Raw genomic sequence first — 7,007 nt, forward strand, 5'->3', positions numbered from 1 at the left:
TCACGTCCCCCCTTCCTCTTTGGATTCGGCCATGATGGTTATATCGATGGCCTTGCACTCTCCTTTTGGATTTTCTTCTGTATTACTTAGGAGAGTACTAGGAGGGATTTCAGTGATCCTTTTACTCAGCTGGCCCACTTGTGCTTCCAAATTTCTAATGGAGGACCTTGTTTCATTCATGAAACTCACAGTGGCCTTAGATAAATCAGAGACTAAGTTTGCTAAATTAGAAGTATTTTGTTCAGAATTCTCTGTCTGTTGCTGAGTGGATGATGGAAAAGGTTTATTATTGTTAAACCTGCTTCTTCCACCATTATTAAAGCCTTGTTGAGGCTTTTGTTGATCTTTCCATGAGAAATTTGGATGATTTCTCCATGATGAGTTATAGGTGTTTCTATAAGGTTCACCTATTGCAGGGTTCTCAGGATCGTAGGCCTCTTCTTCAGAAGGTGTCTCTTGAGTACTGTTGGATGCAGCTTGCATTCCATTCAGACTCTGAGAAATCATATTGACCTGCTGAGTCAATAGTTTGTTCTGAGCCAGTATGGCATTCAGAGTATCAATTTCAAGAACTCCCTTCCTTTAAGGCGTCCCATTACTCATAGGATTCCTCTCAGGAGTGTACATAAACTGGTTGTTAGCAACCATGTCAATAAGTTCTTGAGCTTCTACAGGTGTTTTCTTTAGGTGAATGGATCCACCTGCAGAAGTATCCAATGACATTTTAGCTAATTCAGACAGACCATCATAGAATATATCCAGGATGGTCCATTCTGAAAGCATGTCAAAAGGACACTTTTTGGTCAGTTGCTTGTATCTCTCCCAAGCTTCATAGAGGGATTCACCTTCTTTCTGTCTGAAGGTTTGAACATCCACTCTAAGCTTACTAAGCTTTTGAGGAGGAAAGAACTTGGCTAAGAAAGCCGTGACCAGCTTATCCCAAGAGTTCAGGCTATCTTTGGGTTGAGAGTCCAACCACACTCTAGCTCTGTCTCTTACAGCAAAGGGGAAAAGCATGAGCCTGTAGACTTCAGGATCTACTCCATTAGTCTTAACAGTATCACAGATCTGCAAGAATTCAGTTAAGAACTGAAAAGAATCTTCAGATGGAAGTCCATGAAACTTGCAGTTCTACTGCATCAAAGAAACTAATTGAGGTTTCAGCTCAAAATTGTTTGCTCCAATGGTAGGGATGGAGATGCTTCTTCCATGTAAATTGGAATTAGGTGCAGTAAAGTCACCAAGCATCCTCCTTGCATTATTATTATTTTTGGCTGCCATCTCCTCTTCTTGTTCGAAAATTTCTAAAAGGTGCTTGCTGGATTGTTGTAATTTAGCTTCTCTTAGTTTCCTCTTCAAAGTTCTTTCAGGTTCTGGATCTGCTTCAACAAGAATATTCGTGTCCTTGCTCCTGCTCATATGAAAAAGAGGGAACAGAAAAATAATAATAGGGATCCTTTTTACCACAGTATAGAGGTCCCTGTGTGAGTAGAAGAAAAGAAGAAGAAAAGAATGTAATGTAAGGAAAGAAACACAAGGGTGAGGAGAGCAGAGATGTGAGATGAAGAGAAGTGTTAGTAGATGAATAAATAAATAGAAGGAGATTTGAGAGAAAGAGAATTTTCGAAAATTATTTTTGAAAAATGGTTAGTGATTTTCGAAAATTAAAAGATGAAATAAATTAAAATTGAATTTTGAAACCATTAGTTAATTAAAAAGAATTTTTGAAAAAGAGGGAGATATTTTCGAAAATTAGAGAGAGAGGGTTAGTTAGGTTGTTTTGAAAAAGATAAGAAACAAACAAAAAGTTAGTTAGTTAGTTAAAACAAATTTTGAAAATCAATTTTTGAAAAGATAAGAAGATAAGAAGTTAGAAAAGATATTTTTAAAATCAAATTTTTGAAAAAGATAAGATAAGAAGATATTTTTGAAAAGATATGATTGAAATTAGTTTTTGAAAAAGATTTGATTTTTAAAATCACAATTAATGACTTGATTCACAAGAAATCACAAGATATGATTCTAGAACTCAAAGTTTAAATCTTTCTTAACAAGTAAGTAACAAACTTGAAATTTTTGAATCAAAACATTAATTGATGATGTGATTTTCGAAAATATGATATAAAATTAAGAAAAAGAATTTGAAAATATTTTGAAAAAGATTTTTGAAATTTTCGAAAATAAAATAAAAAATGGAAAAGATATGATTTTTGAAAAAGATTTGAAAAAGATAAGATTTTTAAATTGAAAATTTGATTTGACTCATAAGAAACAACTAGATTTTAAAAATTTTTGAAAAAAGTCAACTCAAATTTTTGAATTTTATGAGAGAAAAGAGGAAAAGATATTTTTTGATTTTTGAATTTTTAATGATGAAAGAGAAAAACATGAAAAAGACTCAATGCATGAAAATTTTGGATCAAAACAATGAATGCATGCAAGAATGCTATGAATGTCAAGATGAACACCAAGAACACTTTGAAGATCATGATGAACATCAAGAACATATTTTTGAAAAATTTTTGATGCAAAGAAAACATGCAAGACACCAAACTTAGAAATCTTTAATGCTTAGACACTAAGAATTCAAGAATGCATATGAAAAACACCATACAACACAAAACAATATAATATGAAGATCAATCAAGAAGGTTTTATCAAGAACAACTTGAAGATCATGAAGAACACTATGAATGCATGATTTTTTTCGAAAAATACAAGATGAACATGCAATTGACACCAAACATAAAATCTGACTCAAGACTCAAACAAGAAACACAAAATATTTTTCTGATTTTTATGATTTTCTAAATTTTTTTTTGTATTTTTATTTTATATTTTTCGAAAATTAGTGTGAAAAAAAAAATAAGGATTCCAAAATTTTTAATATGAATTCCAGAAATCTTGTACTCTTAGTCTAAAGCTCCAATCTGAGGGTTAGGCATGGCTTAATAGCCAGCCAAGCTTTAGCATGTAAATCAGGTGGATCAGGAACAGCAGCAGGTGGATTAGCAACAACTAGCTTGCTCTTGATAATGTTGGGTTGGAAGCCCCAGTCCACATGAATTTAGACATGGCTTTACAGCCAGTCAGGCTTCAACATGCTTCATGAAACACTAGAATTCATTCTTAAAAAAATTTAGAATAATTTTCGAAAACAGATGAGAAGTTTTTGAAAGATTTTTGAAATTTTTTTTTGAAAACAAAATAAGAAGAAAATTACCTAATCTGAGCAACACGATAAACCGTTAGATGTCCAAACTCGAACAATCCCCGACAACGACGCCAAAAACTTGGTGCACGAAATTGTGATCTCAGGCAACGGCGCCAAAAACTCTGTACGCGCGCCTTAATAAATCAATTTTCATTCACAACTTTGATACAACTAACCAGCAAGTGCACTGGGTCATCCAAGTAATAAAACCTTACGTGAGTAAGGGTCGATCCCACGGAGATTGTTGGTATGAAGCAAGCTATGGTCATCTTGTAAATCTCAGTCAGGCGGATATCAAATGGTTATAGTATTTTCGAAAATAAATAATAAATACATAGAAATTAAAGATAGAAATACTTATGTATATCATTGGTGAGAATTTCAGATAAGTGTATGGAGATGCTTTTGTCCCTCTGAACTTCTGCATTCCTGCTGTCTTCATCCAATCAGTCTTACTCCTTTCCATGGCTGGCTTTATGTAAGGACATCACCACTGTCAATGGCTACTTTTCATCCTCTCTGTGAAAATGGTCCGATGCGCTGTCACTGCATGGCTAATCATCTGGAGGCATCACCGTGGTCAATGGCTGCATCCTATCCTCTTGTGAAAATGGTCCAAATGCTCTGTCACAGCACGGCTAATCATCTGAGGTTCTCGATCATACTGGAATAGGATTCACCCTCCTTTTGCGTCTGTCACTACGCCCAGCACTCACGAGTTTAAAGTTCGTCACAGTCATTCAATCCCAGAATCCTACTCGAAATACCACAGACAAGGTTTAGACTTTCCAGATTCTCATGAATACCGCCATCAATCTAGCTTATACCATGAAGATTCTGATTAAGAGATCCAAGAGATAATCATCCAATCTAAGGTGGAACGGAAGTGGTTGTCAGGCACGCGTTCGTGGGGGAATGATGATGATTGTCAAGTTCATCACATTCATGTTGAAGTGCGAATGAATATCTTAGAAGCGGAATAAGTTGAATTGAATAGAAAAATAGTAGTACTTTGCATTAATTCATGAGGAACAACAGAGCTCAACACCTTAATCTATGGAGTGTAGAAACTCTACCGTTAAAAATACATAAGTGAAAGGTTCAGGCATGGCCGAATGGCCAGCCCCCAGGATCTAAGAACTAGACGTCCCAAGATGTCTAATACAATAGTAAAAAGTCCTATTTATACTAAACTAGTTACTAGGGTATACAGAAGTAAGTAATTGATGCATAAATCCACTTCCGGGGCCCACTTGGTGTGTGCTTGGGCTGAGCTTGAATGTTACACGTGCAGAGGCTCTTTCTGGAGTTGAACGCCAGGTTGTAACGTGTTTCTGGCGTTCAACTCTGGTTCGTAACGTGTTTCTGGCGTTTAACTCCAGACTGCAGCGTAGAACTGGCGTTCAACGCCCTTTTGCATCGTCTAAACTCGGCCAAAGTATGGACTATTATATATTGCTGGAAAGCCCGGGGTGTCTACTTTCCAACGCAATTGGAAGCGCGCCATTTTGAGTTCTGTAGCTCCAGAAAATCCACTTTGAGTGCAAGGAGGTCAGAATCCAACAGCATCAGCAGTCCTTCTTCAACCTCTGAATCTGATTTTTGCTCAAGTCCCTCAATTTCAGCCAGAAAATACCTGAAATCACAGAAAAACACACAAACTCATAGTAAAGTCCAGAAATGTGAATTTAACATAAAAAATAATAAAAACATCCCTAAAAGTAACTAGATCCTACTAAAAACATGCTAAAAACAATGCCAAAAAGCGTATAAATTATGTGCTCATCACTGCTGTATCTTGAGCCATTATTTGCTCATTGTTACTGGTTGGATTTATTTTAATTGTTTGCTCATGTTTTCTTGCTGGAATTGGTTTATTTACATACTTCCCATGAATTCATTATGAATTTTTGTGCTTCTAACTGTCAAGGAATTTATATGGAAATAGATTGATTGTTTGAATTTGGGAAATGGCCAATTTACTGCTAAAATGCTGCCAAATTTTTCCTAACCATGTTTCATGAAATAACATTGTTTAATTGATGCAACAAGCTTCTCTTTGATGATTTCTATGTCAATAGGATTTTATTTGCTAAATGGTTTTGGAAACTCCTCAGGAACAAGTTTTGGTCATGCTTATCATATTCTTTGCTTGTTATTCATGCTGATTTGCTTATATGCATTTAATAGTTTGAATGAATTTTCATATTGGCATCACTTGTAACTCTTTTAAGATTTCATGCCTCTTTTGCATAAACTCACAAGTTTGAAGGTTTTAATCTATGTGACTAATTGATTTATTTTATTCACACTTAGTTTCATTAAGTCAGATGGATCCTGAAACTTTCCATTCTTGTCCGAACTTGTGACTTTTATGCATCGTTGGAATTGGTATTAAATGTTGCTTGTTTTACCTGTCCCTCAATGTCTTGATTTTACCAACAACATTCAATACGACCATAGTGATCTTCACATTGATTGATGACTTGTTATCTTATTAGTTACTTTTTGGCAATATCATATTTCATCATCAATGGCTTAATGCATTTCATGATTGTGAGTATGCTTGCACTCCTATTTTGCACACTTCCTTCAATTGAGCTGATAACTGTCATATCACTGATTTTTGAACTAATTTCTAACTTTAACTTGATTAACCAACTGATTTCTTCCTTTTGTTTTAAACATAACCCTTTTTAATCATTCTTTTGAATATGGCATTTCTTAGGCTCAATGAACAAGTATTGTGCAAGTGTGGTTTAAATTCTTGGTTTGTGACTTGATTTGAATTTTGAATTATGTTACTTGCATTCCAAGAATTCTATTTTCTTCGCTCACTTCATGAATATGTTTTACTTTGAGTGCTTTATATCTATTTGGCTAATTGCTTATATCATATCCTAACTATTTTTTAGGATGTCGGACAAAGGAAAAGCTATAGACACTACTTATAAGAAGAGAAAGCGCTCTAAATCCTCTACCCCATCACCTTATGCAAATTATCCTAAAAATCCCCTGAATGAAGTGGACAAAGAGAATCAACTGCTCCCATCCACTGATCCGATCAAATTCCCCAACCTCTACTGTGAGCTTCGCTTCCCTAAATTCTGGAAGACGAACCTGAACATTGAGAAGAAGCTGGTCCTTCCCAATGATGTGAGGCGTGCCATAAACACCCGTATTCTGGAGTTGGGATTGGACTTTGTTGACAGAGATTTAGGGAGGATAAACACTTCGTGGGTGAGGGAGTTCTATTGCAACTTTTTTTGTGCCACTCTTGATTCAGTCCAAGTGCGGGGTAGAGAGATTTTGATCACTGAGGCTGCTCCTGCTATTAGGGAGGCATTGCTTTGCAGACCTCGCACTGAGGACACATGCGCCTATGAGCAGGCAGAGGTAGCCATCCACTACATGACTTTTGATTATGAGGTGCTTAAGCACGTGATTGCCACACCTGATGCCCCGTGGGTGATGGATTTTGGGAACAAGAAGTCCAAGGGGATGCGTTTCACTTATCTATCGAGAGAGGCTAAGACTTGGCAGCATATTTTCGCCTATTATGTCCTGCCCACCACTCACTTCTTAGAGACTTCGATGGATATGCTGGTTCTGATTGGGTGTGTGATGGAGGGGAAGGAGGTAGACTTCCCCCAGCTGATCAGGCAGAGTATGTGGCGCGTGCATATCCGTGGCCTCTTGCCATTCCCTACACTGGTTACCAGCATGATCGAGCTGGCTGATATCCCGTGGGAGGACGAAGATGTGACACCACCACCCCCAGATGAGGACGACA

General features: G+C 36.6%; 1 non-coding gene across 1 annotated transcript; it reads left to right on the plus strand.

Annotated features, from left to right (window-relative positions):
* The first annotated feature begins 777 nt into the window (after positions 1-777).
* On the plus strand, positions 778-885 carry LOC148545030 (small nucleolar RNA R71). Its single transcript, XR_015900456.1, has one exon. It is a non-coding gene; the product is annotated as a small nucleolar RNA R71 (small nucleolar RNA).
* The last annotated feature ends 6,122 nt before the right edge of the window (positions 886-7,007 follow it).

Source organism: Arachis ipaensis, chromosome B9 (genome assembly GCF_059453495.1).
Source record: "Arachis ipaensis isolate K30076 ecotype BB chromosome B9, ASM5945349v1, whole genome shotgun sequence".
NCBI classification, from domain to species: Eukaryota; Viridiplantae; Streptophyta; class Magnoliopsida; order Fabales; family Fabaceae; genus Arachis; species Arachis ipaensis.